Source organism: Chrysemys picta, chromosome 4 (genome assembly GCF_011386835.1).
Source record: "Chrysemys picta bellii isolate R12L10 chromosome 4, ASM1138683v2, whole genome shotgun sequence".
Taxonomy (NCBI): domain Eukaryota; kingdom Metazoa; phylum Chordata; order Testudines; family Emydidae; genus Chrysemys; species Chrysemys picta.
This window is the reverse complement of record NC_088794.1, coordinates 149,889,041-149,905,405: the sequence shown is the minus strand read 5'-3', so window position 1 is coordinate 149,905,405 and position 16,365 is coordinate 149,889,041. Positions and strand designations below refer to the sequence as shown.

The 16,365-nt window shown below is 45.0% G+C and overlaps 2 long non-coding RNA genes across 2 annotated transcripts; both read right to left on the bottom strand.

Annotated features, from left to right (window-relative positions):
• Positions 1–1,555: 1,555 nt before the first annotated feature.
• LOC135982762 (uncharacterized) lies at positions 1,556–2,772 on the bottom strand. Its single transcript, XR_010600311.1, has 3 exons — positions 2,648–2,772; positions 2,156–2,235; positions 1,556–1,685 (listed from the first exon to the last, which is right to left on the bottom strand). It is a non-coding gene; the product is annotated as an uncharacterized LOC135982762 (long non-coding RNA).
• A 322-nt stretch (positions 2,773–3,094) lies between these two features.
• LOC135982761 (uncharacterized) lies at positions 3,095–5,912 on the bottom strand. The gene is made up of 3 exons (XR_010600310.1): positions 5,785–5,912; positions 3,932–4,084; positions 3,095–3,122 (listed from the first exon to the last, which is right to left on the bottom strand). It is a non-coding gene; the product is annotated as an uncharacterized LOC135982761 (long non-coding RNA).
• Positions 5,913–16,365: the final 10,453 nt, after the last annotated feature.

Genomic DNA, 16,365 nt, shown 5'->3' with positions numbered 1-16,365 from the left:
AAAAGGGGACTGCGTTTGGCATCTTGTTAACTAGGGTGGGAGCTCTTCTGTTGTTGACTTGGTGAATCTAATTATAGAATAAGCCATCAGTTTGGGGGATTGTCTACCCTCTACTTCTTGCAGTCTGCCCGGAGTGTGGTCACAGCATTGTTGTGTAAACCTCTCTCTTCTAGAAGCAGGGGGATCTTAGTCACCTTGAGATCCCAGCTGCTGCCCTGGAAGAGTTTGTCATGCATTTGCGTTGAGTGTCAGATCTGATACAAGCAGGGAAGTCAGCTCAAGGAAGAGTAAGAGGCTATACTCACTGTGCTATTAACTGCCTCTTGATAGGCAGTCAGCAGCTGGGTGCTGGCCTGCAAGGCCCTTTCTCTCTCCCACTCCTTCTCTGAACTGACCCATGTCCTTAGTAGCTGTTGGTAGAGCAGGGGATGGACAGAGTTAGTACCAGAAAATCCCTCCCAAAAGTTCCTCTTAAACAGGTTTAATTGTCACTAAAATCCTTCTCCAAAGCATCTGACCTTGGTGTAGCAAAGGAATTACATGTCTAATGGAAGAGCCCCTTAGATATACAAGTCCCAGGGACCAGATTCACCTCTGGTGATTGAAGCCAAAGGAGGTACATGAGAGATGAATCTGGGCCCGTGTATGTGATGTCTGCTGTAGACTGTCTGATGGGAGCTGTCTAGCACATTGCATGCTGTTTGATGTCTGCTGCTGTGGTCTGTTTCCTGGGCAAGTTCTCCCACGTCGAGTGGCAAAATGACAGAGAGGAGCATTTCTTTTTATTCATTTGAATAAGAGCAGAGAAGTCACCCCCGCCTTTTATAACTTCATTTTTATACTGAAGGTGCAACAAACTCCCCACCCCTCAGCTCTTCAAGATATTCTGTTCATGTCTGAGGAACAGGAAGTCTCCTCTGAATGAGTTTCAATACAGAGGGCTTAACTCAATATTAATGAATTCCTCTTAGAAGAAGTGATCAGTTTCAACTGGTTCTCTTGGATTTGGCTACTGCAGTGGTGATTTTCTTGCCGGTCCAAGTAGTGTCAACTCCATTGTAAGAACTTGATCCCAATCCAGCTCTGGCATAAAATGGCATAGCTTCCGTGGATTTCAATGGGGCACATGCCCACTTATCACAAGGAAGAATATAGTGCTTTCTCCCTAAAATTAACTCCGTTGTGGAAAATTCCTCCACAACTGAAGCTTGACCCCCTAAATCTCTGACTCTTCCCTGCTGTAACACAAGAAACAATCTCCACCGCGGTTCAATGGTCTACTCACATCAAACATTTCCTGGAACCAGTCTGCGGTTGGTTCTTCCTCCAGCAAAGTCTTCATTAGCTTGCCAAGGGCTTCCAAGGTCCCTACGTACAGTGACTGAAACCAGAAGAGAAGGAGTGAGGCTCATCACAGATCATTTGTGTGTGTGGGCCGGGGAAAGCTAACCATAACCTTCCCACGGAGGCCATGTGTGACTGCCATCACCCAGTGCCTGCTGGGCAGAAATACAGTGGATGGTGCCAGAGGAGAACTGTTGTCACGTACCTGTATATGCAGAGCATCCTTTGCTGTCTCGCCTTCCTCTTTTGTCTCCTCCAAGGGAGGAAGGGGAAATAAACTTTTGAAACACTGATCAAGGAGCTCACGGTTTTCCTCCAGGGTCAAAGATGGTTTGAGTTTGCTGGCAGAAGAAAGAGAGAAAAGTCATGCATTAAGTTCAGTACCACCTCCAAGAAAAAGAGTGGGTCCAATGGCTAGAGAGTGCCCCAGTCTAGAACCCCAAATGCAAACAACCCTTCACTTTGCAGCTGAGCACCTCTTTGCACCTCTATTAAGTATTGGCTCATCTAGAAGTAAAGCTAAAGCTTCAAGTCCCCTTTTTAGAGAAATCCACAAGCTTCCTTCCCCCTGCCAGCTAGCCAGACACCTCCCTCCCCATCTGAACTCTCCTCCATTGTACTGCATGGCCCACAACCTGCAATCTTGTGTCTTTCAAGCACAAACCTCCAAATGGACACATTCAAACCCTCAAGAACAGAAATTCTGCTGGTGAGCAGCATGTGAGCCAAACCCTGCTCCCAACCTGACACTCATGAATGAACAAATAAGAAGTCACCACAGTGCCAGGAAATATGGCAGAAAATAGCCTACCTCAGATGTCCAATGGCAAGAATTGCCTTGTAGCGAACTGGAGATGCCAGGGAATCCAGTGGTTCCTTTTTAATGAAGTCCTGAAATGCATTAATAGGGACATAAAAATGGGAAATGGATTTGAAAGGCAGAGAGGTCTTCCTCTCCCACGCTGAAATAGGGCCATATGCCAGACCTGTGATAAACAGACACCGGGCTCAGCAGGCTCTCTGCCTCTGAAATGGACCATAGGGCCATCTGCAGGCTATACGGAGGACAAAAAGATAACTCCCCACACACAAGCCATTCCTTCCAGTTACAGCCCACAATATATCAGCATCCCTGGCGAGCTCAGAGTGGACCCAGCATTCGGGGTGCCATGCAGGTAGCTCATGAGACTGCAGTAGTACAGTCACAGCCAATGGATAAAATAACATCTCCCTGGAAAACCAGTCTTATTGCATTACAACAAACTCCTTTGTACTTCAGTCCTCACAGCTCCTAATCACTCACCAGCATGTAGCCAAGGAGCTCCTGTTTGTAAGAGAATTCGAACTCCTGGGAGTCTCTGGTCTCCAAGATGGCACAGCTAATCTCCGTGACATTCTGGATGAGGGTTAATTTTAGGTACATGTCCTACATAATCCAGAAGGAGAAACAAGAGGATGTGGATGAGAAATTGAGAGAAGAACCAGAGTCCAGAAGATAAAGATCAGGAATTAAATCTAGCCTCAGGAGAGAAGAGAGGTGTCCGCAGGCCCCAGAAGGCAGAGGACCCCAGCTCTGCACCCACCTCAGAAGAAAACAAAACCCAGGTTCATCAAATAAATCCAGGTCCACTTACACCAGAGCAACCAGGACTCCTGCTTGAGGTAGCAAGGAAATCAAGCTCTGTGCAATTTAAACAAGCAACTTGTGTATAGAAAATGCAAGACCTGAGAGCAGATTATTTAGAATTTACCTTGTTCATAACAGTGATGCCCAGCACCTGAAAAACAAAATGCAAAACAGCTCTTAGCAATGTATGTCCAACATAACACACATCCTCAAAAGGTCCTGGTGGGTGAATATGGAGCAGAGAGAAATCACTATTGTTAAATCTTCCAAAAGGCAGGAAATGTATCCAGAGGGAGTGTTTTGCAGAGGTCAATATCAGGGGCCACACTACATAATATTTGCATTTGTGAACTACTAGAAGATATCAGTTTGGTTCAACTGTTTTTGACAATGCCTAAGTGCGAGTCTCAGTCAGACAGGGCAGAATTGAATGGCAAAGTGACGTGGAGAGGTTGCTCTGAGATGAGAGTCAGTGCCAGCAGTCAGACACCTAGGGAACAGAAATAAGAAGCACACAGACAAACAAGAAGACAGATAAGAGGTAAGGGAAGTAGTGTGTCCGAGAAACAGAGTGACAGCAAATCAACTAAATACAAGCTAGCACTGGTCTCTCTTGGGTAGCGAAAGATAGCGCTAGATACACATACATATTAGGGGAGTTAGAGTGTTATTCTGAATAGCCTGAGTCTGACTACATCTGAATTACTGTGTAGCTAATTCTGGTCTACAGAATTTCAGAAGAATATAGAGAAACTAGAGAAAATACAAAGAAGAGCAACAAAAATGATACAACATGTGACAGCTCACGCTCCGTCCATTACAGTTTTAAATGTGAGTTATGTGACAAATTATTGCTCAAAGGAGAGTTTTAGAAAATACAAGCCCTCTCTCTATAAACTCAGAGGCAATGCTATAACTTCAGGGTAATGCCCCTAACACTTATCACACAAAAGCTCTTACCTGACAACTGGCTCTGTAATGGTGAAGGATGTTCCCTGTGATGTCTGCCTCCACTCGGGAGAGAAGCTGGTCTTTTGGAGCGTGAACAGCCACGTTGCTGTATGTCAGCATCAGGGTGCTGCGAGTCTTGCCTCTTTTTCCACGGTGGTAGTCCTAGACAATCGGAAACGTCACTAGAGACAAGTTCTTGTGATTCATTTTGCCTTGGAATTCTGATCTGCTGCTGACCGAGGATTGCTCACAGCAGCAATGGCAGTTTGCACTTGCAAAGCTCTTTTCAGCCAAAGATCTCAAACCACTTGCAAACAGTATTTAAGCAATATAATAACTGTGTGAGGTAGGGAGTTATTAGTATCTCCATCATTCCCACGGGTCACTCTGACACAGAGAGCCTAAAATGCTGAACATAGAGCAGTGAAGTACACGGGAGCTTAGTCGTTGACACTGGTGGGTACAAGATCAGGCGCTAAATGTCTTGCCTAAGGTTGCACAGTGAGTAAATGCAGAGCCGGCAATGGAAGCCCAGAGGCCTAGTCTCCTGCTCTATCCTTTAGATCAGAGGTTTTCAACCAGGGGTACTTGTGTACCCCTGAGGGTCTGCAGAGGTCTTTCGGGGGTATATCAACTCATCTAGATATTTGCCAGTTTTAGAATCATAGAATATCAGGGTTGGAAGGGACCTCAGGACATCATCTAGTCCAGCCCCCTGCTCAGAGTAGGACCAATTCCCAACTAAATCATCCCAGCCAGGGCATTATCAAGCCTGACCTTAAAAACCGCTAAGGAAGGAGATTCCACCACCTCTGTAGGGAACCCATTCCAGTGCTTCACCACCCTCCTAGTGAAAAAGTTTTTCCTAATATCCAACCTAAACCTGCCCCACTGCAACTTGAGACCATTACTCCTTGTTCTGTCATCAGGTACCACTGAGAACAGTCTAGATCCATCCTCTTTGGAACCCCCTTTCAGGTAGTTGAAAGCAGCTATCAAATCTGCCCTCATTCTTCTCTTCTGCAGACTAAACAATCCCAGTTCCCTCAGCCTCTCCTCATAAGTCATGTGCTCCAGCCCCCTAATCATTTTTGTTGCCCTCTGCTGGACTCTTTCCAATTTTTCACATCCTTCTTGTAATGTGGGGCCCAAAACTGGACACAGTACTCCAGATGAGGTCTCACCAATGTCCAATAGAGGGGAATGATCACGTCCCTCGATCTGCTGGCAATGCCCCTACTTATACAGCCCAAAATGCCATTAGCCCTCTTGGCAACAAGAGCACACTGTTGACTCATATCCAGCTTCTCATCCACTGTAACCCCTAGGTCCTTTTCTGCAGAACTGCTTCCTAGCCATTCGGTCCCTAGTCTGTAACAGTGAATGGGATTCTTTGGTCCTAAGTGCAGGACTCTGCACTTGTCCTTGTTGAACCTCATCAGGTTTCTTTTGGCCCAATCCTCTAATTTGTCTAGGTCCCTCTGTATCCTATCCCTACCCTCCAGTGTATCTACCATCATTTTACAACAGACTGCCTGCAGTTAAGCAGAGAGGAGCACAATCTGGAGCTGGAGTTCTCTCAAATGATTTTTATCATCTGATGTCTCATGGCTTGAGGGCCCCTCCCATGCACAATGTGTGGGAACTACATCAGTCGCTTGCATGGAAAAGACATCAGACGATAAAAATCATTTGAGAGAACCCCAGTTCCAGATTGTGCTCCTCTCTGCTTAACTGCAGGCATCACGTAGAACGCATACACTGGGGGACAATGCTAGCTGACCAGAGCAGACACTACCGCAGGGCTGCTGCCCCTGCTTTAGAGGGAGACGAAGTTTGAGAGAAGCCCCTGGCTCCTTTACCTTCAGGCGGCCGATGAACCCAGAAATCTTAACCTTGCTCATTGCAGCCCCAAACTCCTGAAGTGCGTTCAAGGTGAGGTCCAAGTGGCTCTCAGCAGACAATGCGAGGATGGAAATGACTCCCTGTCACCCAAGAAAAATACTGGTTAGGATCGAACCAGGTGCCTGATAGAGCCCACGACTCCATTCCTTTCACCTGAAGTGGTGTAAAGGGCCAATGAGACCACAGACACATGGGGAGAGGGAGGGGGCTGAGTGAAATAGCAATGAGGATATGAAGCAAAATGGCATCTCTCCCAGGCCAACTCAGAGCTGAGCCCCACAGGGAGCATTCAGGGATTCCTTGGTAAAGTGGGGAGAGGGACAGAGTCCTCACCTCTCTCTCAGGGGCTTCCGTATAATCTGTTGTCGTCAGAAATGTATTAATCTGGGATTTAACATGGACCAGGTCCTGACAAACTGCTAAGGACGTTCCTAGCGCCTTATACAGGAAACTCTGAAAGAAAGAGACCAGCCCTGAGAGATCAGTAACACAACGTGCCTGTCAGTACAGACCCAGCTCAGCAACACTCAGGAAGGAACACGATAGCCAAGTCCAAGCATCCAGACCGCAGAAACATCCCATCATCTAGCCCAGCCAGAGAACCAACAATGCAGTACAGACAAGCAGCCTGTCCAAGCAAATATTGGAAGGGCGGGCGGGCGGCAAGAGAGCAGGAAACAACTAAAAACAAATTTTATATGCAGAATAAAATATAAAGTAATGAAGCCTCGAGAGAAGCCTTATGCAGCCCCCCAGTCAGAATTTCAAGGGAAATGAACTAGAAACTAAGCCTTAACAGATAACAAACCTTCTCTTTGGAGGGGCTGGCATAGCCGGCCATCTGCTGGCTCAACTCAAGGCTTATCTGGCTGCTCCAGGCACTGTCGTCTATCATCTCCAGAGATGTTCTTAGGAACTGAGTGTAAACCAAGAGTTAAAGCAGATGGTTAATTGCAAGAATTTGGGGGTTGTTGTGGGGTTTGTTTGTTTGTCTGTTTGGTGTTTTTTTTCTTCCTTGTTCTCTATTGTAAACTTTCCAATATTCAGGTGTCATGGGAAGATTATTTCCCTATTGACAACTATAAACATCAACAACCCAGACTTCCTCTGCCTGTTGTTCTTGAACCTTTGCCTGATGATTCCTCTCAGTCCCCAAACCCAGATGGACAGTGAATTGGAGAATGAGATGGAGCCAAGAAATCTGACCATTGAGGAGTGATTTTATAGTGGATGGAGAATGGGTCTAATAAATTTTGAACAAAGGGCCCTGGACTATGAAGGACCAGGCACCTTCTCTGAAGTGTTATGGACCCTTTATGCCACCTCCCGAGGGTCCCCAGGATTGTGAGGTACCTCACTACCACCTGCCCTTAGCATGAGGAAGCCTTCTCTGTGCCTGCCACATGTCAGCTCCTGACTCTGCCAGCCACAGGAAACACAAGCACGCCCTTCTCAGCCCATCCAGCTCCACTGTCCTTCTACAGGTAAGCAATCAGTACAGTCCAACTGCCGAGCCCTCTGTGCATCCCGAGAATGTCCAGCCCCTGTTCCACTGGACACTCACAGAATTCATAGGTTTGCTACACACCATGTCACCGGTGTCACCTCAGCATCATCGCTCCATTTAACACACTTAGATACGTTTAGAGTGAAAACAACTATACTTCACTTCGATACGTTTATAGTGAAAACAAGTAGAGTTTAATTCACAAAGGACAGAGATTTGAGAAGCAGCAAGTAAAATTAATGTAAACAAATGGTTACGTAAAAATAAAATCATAACACACTTCTAGAGCTTAAACTTAGATAACCAAACATTCCCCTGGCTCACAAAGGACAGCTCCCCCAAATCTCTCTCCCAGCATGAAACACCCAAACCAAATGTGATCCTCTATTCATGAGACAAGCCAGCTGGCAGTTCGTCCAATAGGTGAAGGATACCTGGTACAGGATACCTCTGGACCTCCAGATATAGTTCCAAGCATCCATTGTCTTCACTTGTAAACAGGGTACCCCCTATTGTTTGTTTGTTTTTCTTGTATCGAATCTCCTCTGGAGACTTTGCAATCACTTGATTAGAATGTTGCTCTATTGATTAGCATCCACTGTGAAGAATTACTCATCTACATACAGCCATTCAGGCAGATAAGTATCTCCTGCCTGAAAGAAACTTATTGATCACTTTCTGGTGACCAGCCCCTACTCACAGACCTTAAAAGCATACATTTCAGTATACAACCATAACGCCTTATATATTATCCATCCACTCACTGTGCAATGATTATGATGATTTGTGTGGCACAGGTATCCAGTAAAGGCTTTACATGACACCCTTTGATTATATGGAGATCAGATCCAGGGAATCCTGGTAATCCTATGCACTCCTGTGGCCTCTGCCACTGGGTACCCAAAGGACTGGGGTCACACCCTCAACTCCTATTGAAGTCAGCGAGAGGTTAGTAACTCTCAGCACTTTGCTGTTTCAGGCCCAAATTTTGAACAGCAGCCAGGAAATATCAGAAACCTCACAAGAGAACCTAATCTTCTTTGATTTTTTAGCCCAAAGAATTTCAAATGAGGCTGGATCTGGAATGGGAAATTCTAGAGTGTAATCCAACCCCAAATGGAACTCCAAACCTTCTGGGGCTTATTTGTCACTAGATCCTGTCCTTTCATTTTCAGCGCTCGCCATAAAAATGTTCCTTGTCTGGATTTACACGAGGCTGTAAAGAGCTCTTTCTGACCAGAAAGGCTTCTCCATGAGATACAGTCACCAAACCTTGTCTTGTCGCTTTTCCTTTTTGGGTTTCTCAGAGCAAATTTTCTTTTGAGTGGCAAATAGAAAAAAAGAATCCTTTAAATGTCCCCCAGTGATGCATTAGCACCATTAGCATGCTGGTTTTCTGGTTAAGTTTTGTGCTGTTCCCAGTGGTAATACAGAATTATTTATAACTAGAGCTGGTTGAACAATAGTAAGTCCATTTCACAAAACAAGTGGGATTTTTTTGTTTTCTTGATTTTTCAACACACAAATGAAAAGTGAAAAAAACAAAAAATATTTTGCTTTTCAAAATCAAAAATGACCATTATTCAATTCTTTGTTTTCCCTCTTTCCTTCCCTTTATCCCTGGTCCCCTTGCCGGTTTCCCCCTCTTCCACTTTGTGACTGAAAAAGCTGGAGGGGGGAGGAAACAAACAGGAAAGCAACTGGAAAAAAAAACCCAAAATCAACTTCAGTTTCAAAAAACTAAACATTTTCTATTTGGGTTGGGGTTGCTTTGTTTTGTGTAAAAAAAAAACCAAAAAAACCCCTGAAAAATTTGAAAATGTCCCATGAAAATAAAAAGGTCATTTTTCACTGAACAAAAGTTGCAAATGAAATGGTTTGACCAGCTCTGCTTATAATGAATAATTTATCATTATTCTTTCCCCAGCTGATACATTTGGAGGGGGGAGGGAGGGCTGTGACAATATAGCTGAAAGCCATCTTGTACCTGAAGCAGCATGTGCTCCCACTGTTCATGGTCCAGGGAATTCTCTGTGTTTCCTATAAAGGAGGAGGCAAAACAATAATGTCACTTAGGTTAGCAAGAAGAGTCGTCCCAGGTATCTCCTTTGCAATCAGTCCTTCTAAAACTCCTGGTCTGCCAAGCTGTAACATACCTGGGCTTTCAAGGCTAAATGGGAAGTGGTGTGCCGAGTCTTCATTTATTCACTCTGATTTAAGGTTTCGCGTGCCAGTCATACATTTTAACATTTTAAGAAGGTCTCTTTCTATAAGTTTATAATATATAACTATTGTTGTATGTAAAGTAAATAAGGTTTTTAAAATGTTTAAGAAGCTTCATTTAAAATTAAATTAAAATGCAGAGCCCCCTGTACCAGTGGTCAGGACCCGGGCAGTGTGAGTACCACTGAAAATCAGCTCGCGTGCCGCCTTTGGCACGCGTGCCATAGGTTGCCTACCCTTGGCCTACACTGATTGAAGGTTTTTTTCCACGGAGGTCAATAGATTCATACCACTGTAAAATTGGTGAAAGACATTTTTAGGCCCATAATACCTAGATTCTACAAAGGGCACCCACTTGGCCACCCTAGCTTTTATGGCTTGGGTTTCCTTACAGAAAGAAAAACTCTGGGTTTTTGAATTGAATCACCCTTGAAAGTAAACATGGGGTTTAATTTTCAGAAAAATTCAGTTTCCAAAATCAGACTATATATGTAACTCCAAAATATTTCACTAACCTCCAGCTTCATGTGTATTCACCTTCCCAACTGATAACCTAGCAAAGGTGTGGGGGGAACTGCTGTAAAATTTCTATTCAGCTGAAACCTTCCTGGCCTGATTCTGCCCTGATTGATTTGGCCTCAGTGGTTCAACTCTGGCTTTACCCCAGTGGTTCCCAGTTATCCAGGTGAAGGAAAAGTGAGGGCCTAGAAGTCCAATTTCAATTCCCCACTGTTCCCATGTACTGCAGCAGGAATGGCACGACACATGTCAATAGGAAGATGCATTTTGTGGCTTCCCTTCTATTCACCATGGACCGCACTCCTCCTAACTAGCACTTTACCTTCAATGTACTGCAGCAGAGGTGGGATCTTCAGTACCCACATCTCACCCACTGCTGCATGGATAATGTGGTGCAGGGCCTTCAGTAATTGCAAGGCAGCACATCCATGTCCTTCTCTTTCATAAGGGGATGAGGCTACTACCTGTCAATGAGAGAGAAAGAACAGGCTAAGTTTTGTCAGCACAACACCAGTTTGTTCCTGAAGGAGGGAATAGGTCAGACTCTCTCATTGTGGAGACCATACAATAGAGTTGTTGCTTCTACTGCAGTGTCTTCCTGAAGAAGCAAGCATTCTAGCTAGTACGAGGATGCAGAACAGTGTGTCTCAGGAGAGGGTGGAGAGAGAGAGACCCAATCATACAAATTGCTCAGCCTGTCTATAAGCATCTAGCTATAATACCGATTTTTATAGTTAACTGTCCCACTTCACATTTCGCAGAAAACCTATTCTCATGGTCTACTCACCAGGAGTCGCGCCAGCAGCCCCTGGGGTGTAGGGAGTTTCACTAGGGAAAGAAACAGAATAGCATTAATTATGCCAGGCTTTGCAGAGAGTCCTGCTGATGTTATTCACCTATCCATTTCCAACGTGCCCACCAATGTTGAATACAGCTGATAATAATTTGCATTTCCATAGTGCTTTCAGTCTGAGCATCTCAAAATGCTTTACAAACAGGAATGAATTCCGCCTCACAGCACCTCTATGAGGTTGGCATTAATTACTCCTTCATTTCACAAGTGGGGAAGCTGAGAGAGAAAGATCAAGTGATTTCCCCCAAGGGCACATCAGAATTTTGGTGGCAAACTGGGAACAGAACCCACATTTCCTAGCTCCCTCCCATGGCCATGTTGTAATCACAAGATCATCCCTCATTCATTTTAGCCTCCTGATTGCAGACGAGAGAACTGGAGCAGACTGAACCTGTTCATTTCGTAGTGTGCTTGGAGAGAATACATGAAAGAGTTTCTGTTATAAACCTGGTCCACTGTAGTCGAGGCAAGCAGCTTCTTCTCCTTCCTGCTGCTTTTTCTCAGCCAGTTCCCTAAGGCATCTGCAGAGAGGCTTCAAAGTACCCGTGTACTGAGCTGGCACCACATACTCCAGAAGCCTTGGCCATAACACCTGCAGAGAAGAGCGAGACTGTTCAGTACCCAGCTAGTTCCATTCCCCCACCTCCAGTATCCTGCTGTCTGAATCCCTCCCTGTCATGTAGCTTCTCCTTTTATTCCTCACTGACCCTTCCCTAACCTATCACCTCATCTCTCTCTCCCCAACATCTCACTCTACCTGTCCGGTGCCCCCGCACTCTGTCTTTTAAATACACTGCCTAGTTTGGTGAATCCTCTTTCCCTGCATTAGAGCATTATGGAGCTATTTAGATAGCACCAGAAACTCACCCAGAACTTTACAGACCTATCTAAGGCACAGTCTCAGCCCCAATATCTGTTCAAATCCAGGATCACCAAATCAGAAGTATTCATGGGCGGTATAAGGGGAAGTTGCTCTCAGACAGTGGAAAGAATTAAGGGAAGATCTCTGCAACATGATTCCTTCCAGTTAAGTTGCTTTATATCTTTTCTCTAATGTGAACCACTTACTCCATGATGAAGGGGTCACACCATCCCTGACATGAATTTGATATGCTGTTCCTCCATTATGCTGACTGTGCAAAAAGCTTCCTTGTGGAGAGGTACAAGGAACGTAAGGAAGAACGTCCCTATTTCAAGAAGCAGTAGCAACAGGTCACTTACTTGGGTCATTCCACTGACTGAGGTGTCCAGACATTGCAGGATGTCAATGCACAGGGTTTGGATAGTGCTTTCTTCCTGAATAGCCTGGGTGAGAAGTGTTGTACCCTGCTGTGAGATAGCTATATAGAACTTATTAGCTAGTAGTAAGACACTGGCTATAGAATCAGTGTCCTTCTCTTACGAAGCCATCTTGAACATTGACCTATGCCTGCTTTTATATTGCACTGGAAGTGCACAAACGTCTGAAGGAAAGAGAGTAATAGAAACTCCTAACTGGTGGGTCAGATCCCAGGCTTAGGAAAACCCTAAAGTGAAGGGACTGATTCCCTGAACACAAAAGAGTTTCCCCAACAGTGTTAAATTTCTTTTAAATTTGAAAAAAACTGTTTCATCTTTTTATCTCTGAGGAAAAACATTCAGCCTCCGCCCAGTGGAAATAAATATGCAGAACTAGGGGGATCCACTCTGTTTGTTCTGATGTCCCAGCCATCTTGGTCATTCTGTGTGTAGTGAGTGTGAGTCTATCAACAACTTACTGTAAAGTTGAACTGTTTATGTTAATACATATCATGGATCCAGTCATGGAGCACAAAGTGTCTGGAGCCCCTGGCTGTGTCCATGGATAGAAATACGGATTGGAGATATTTTTAAACTAGTACATGCAGAGTAGAGTATGTAGTGAGGGAAATACGCAGCAAGCTTTTCCAGACTCCTGACAGTCTGGGATGCAGCCTGCATAACCTCGGTGTTTTGCTGATAGTTTAGGTATGCTTCAACAGCCACAGAATTGGGCATCATTATGTTCTCTGGAGAGTCTATTGAAAACAAAAAGATGTGCTTCCTTGTACAAGAACATTTCACTGAAAAATGGTGTTTTCAGCATTTTCAATGTCTCATCAGAGGTTTGAGTAACCTAGATAACTCTGTTAGATGTAAAGACCCAGTGTGAGATTCTGATCTCTGTTACACTAGTATAAATCCAGAGAAACGCCACTAAAGTCAGTGGAGTTACCTTGACTTTACACCAATATAACTGATCAGATTCTGGCTCTAATCATTCAGTCCAGCTGTCCTTGAGTCAAAACTCCCACGGAAGGCAAGGGGAGCAATCAGCATGCAAGTATGGTAGGACTGAATCCTAAGTGTTAAGAACTCTCCTTACCAGTTTGCTGGTGGACACACTGAACTCGCGGAAAACATATGCTACCATATCCCATGCTGCACAATTCTCCACACTTCCTGAACTGAGCAGCCTCCTGATGAAATGAAGAACTGCCTTCCTCACCTGCAAGGGTAGAGATTACACACAAGAGTTCTTGTTATCCCTTCTGCCTGAAATAGGAGATAGGATATGAGAGTCCTTATGCTTTTGAGTTTATCTCCTTAGATTATAAACGTGGATACATTTAACACTGGCAGGAGAATGACATGCCTTCTCTAGTCTGCAGTCTCTCCTCTGGATCTGAATGAAAGCTCCACCCAGATATCCATTCATCCCATATCATTGAAAAAAACTGAAATATTTCACTGCTCCACACACAATCTTACCGTAGCATTCTGATCACTGAAAGTGGATTTCACTGCCTTCACAATCAGAAACTTTTTAACTCTTGTCTCGGGCACTGAAAGATAAGGAGAGGTGTACGGTACTTCTTTGTTCCACTCACTCACTTTCCACATTGGAATTAATCCTGGACTTCAAAGGGCCCTATTTAAGAATAGTACCGAGCTTCTCTCATCTACAGAATCAGTGGGACAAACATAGGACCAGACTCTGGTCTCATCTACACCAGTGTAAATCTAAAGTAATTCCACTTCTATAACGAGTGCCATCATACTACCATGATGGAAATATTATAAAAGCGTTAGATAGACTGAGGTCATTGAAGTTAATCTGTGTTTACACCAGTAGAACAGAACTCAGAATCTAGTCTATAGTGTAGAATACTGACGAATATCGAGTCAGGAGTCCTATTTTATTTGTATCTGATTATTGTTAAGATGTATTAGCCCCAAGTTAACTTCTGTATTTGAAGTTGAAAAATATCTTGGGCTACATTCAGCACTTAGTTGAACCTGTTGATTTCTGGGTGGCCATAGGGGGGTAACTTAGGGCAGCATTTGGTCCCTTAGTGGAGATCCAAACCACTGGTGACTGTGTGTTATGGAGACTCTGTGCCATATTTGCAGAGGCGATGAGTCTGTTAGAGCCCTGCCGTGCCTGCAAAGCCTTGGTTCTTTAGCTCAATCTATAGTAGCTCATGCTTTTAGCTTTGGATCAGGGCTGGCTTTAGGCCGATTCCCCCGATTCTCCTGAATCGGGCCCCGTGCCTAAGGGGGCCCCACACCCCACGCCTAACAGGGCCCCGTGCCCAGTGGCCTTTTTAATTTTTAGTCACCCAGCGGCGCTCGGGGTCTTTGGCAGCACTTTGGCGGCGGGTCCTTCACTCCCTCCGGCTCTTCGGCGGCACGAGCGAGTGAAGGACCCGCCACCAAAGACTCGGAGTGCCACCTGGTGAGCACAAGCCCCACGAATCGGGCCCAGCACTTCCTAAAGCCGGCCCTGCTCTGGATGTCCCCAACTCAACCCTCAGCATGTCGGCCAAGAGGGCAGCTGGCACAGTTGCTCCTGTGTTACTTACAGTTGGCGCCAACAATAGCTCTGAGCAGATTCAAAGAGGCCACACGAACAGCCTCATTCTCAATCTCCAGCTGCGAGTGCAGAAATGCTATCAGATCATCAGGAGAAGAACGGGCTGCAAGGGAACAAATCACGTCCTCACTGACAACAGAACTCTTATTCTTACCAGACCTGACAAAGGAAGTTACAAGGAAACCACTGTGCAACTCAGAGTCTCTTCCCCTTACCTAGCAGAACTACACAATAAAGCAGCTCTGTGTGATTTTCCGTGCCGAGCGGCTTAGCTTGAGAACAGATCTGTGGGAAGAAGGGAAATGGTCAAAGAAAAACTAATCAGAAGCAATTGAAAAGAAAATGTTCAATGAATTTCTAAGCTTCCACTTCCTACTTGTCCAAAGAGTGGTCTGAACCCCAGGTAGATGGTACTAAATGCACAGCAAGAATCAAACACAATGACCAATACATTCGATAAGAGAAGCTAAAGGGTTTTGAGCAGCAGAGCTGATCGAATCAAGACACAGCCACAGTTTTTACTAGACAACTCTGACTCCCCCGATAATCGGCTTATGGTGAAATTGCTTTACAAACTGAGCTGGATATTTGCTAAGAAAATGAGACCGCTACCTGCTTATTCCTGAGCCTGCAGAAATCAGTAAGGCACGAGGAATTCAATAGATTTTTATTGTTAATATGCTTCAGCTCTGCTGTGCCTAAGCTCAAGGGATCCAAGTAAAACCACCCCTCACCTGGATGTGCAGAGCACTGCAGATGGCTTGAAACTTCTCTTTAGGTAGAGGGATCTTATATTCAAAAGAGACCTCCAAGAGCTGGCTCAGACTCTGCAACAGAGGGTGAAAGTCAGATGGTGGCACACACAGGAGCAATATGTAGTGACTGAAGCAGCTTCAGGGGATTCCTAGATTCCAAGGCTGGAACGGATTATTGCCATTGTCTAGTCTGACCTCCGGTACAACACAGGCCATAGACCTTGCTCAGAATAATTCCCCGAGCAGAGCTTTTAGAAAAACATCCCAATCTCAATTTAAAAACTGTCAGTGAGGGAGAATCCGCCTCGGCCCTTGGTAAATGGTTCTAATGGTTAATTATCTCACCATTAAAAATGTACACCGTATTTCCAGTCTGAATGTGTCTCGCTTCAGTTTCTAGCCATTGGATCAAGTTACACCTTTCTCTGCTAGACTGAAGAGCCCATTATAAAATATGAGTCCCTCGTGTATGATATTATAGACTGTCATTAAGTCACCCTGTCACAGGATAGGTCCACCCCGTCAGGTTGGTACCAGGTTGTGGAGGATTTGAAGTGGATCTGGGGCAGCCCAACTGGCCTAGTCTCCCTAGCCACCGCAGCAGTCCTGGCTCCTAGGGCAGCGTAGCCTAATGATCGGGATCAGTGCAGCAGCCCTTCGGTGAGGGTCCTCTCCATTATTTACCACCCCCCAATTTTTATCTCATCTGCCAACTTTATCAGTGATGATTTTATGTCCTCTGCCAGCTGACTGATAAAAAAGGTGAAAATCTAATTCCTTCCTGCATCTAAACACTTTTCTCCTTTG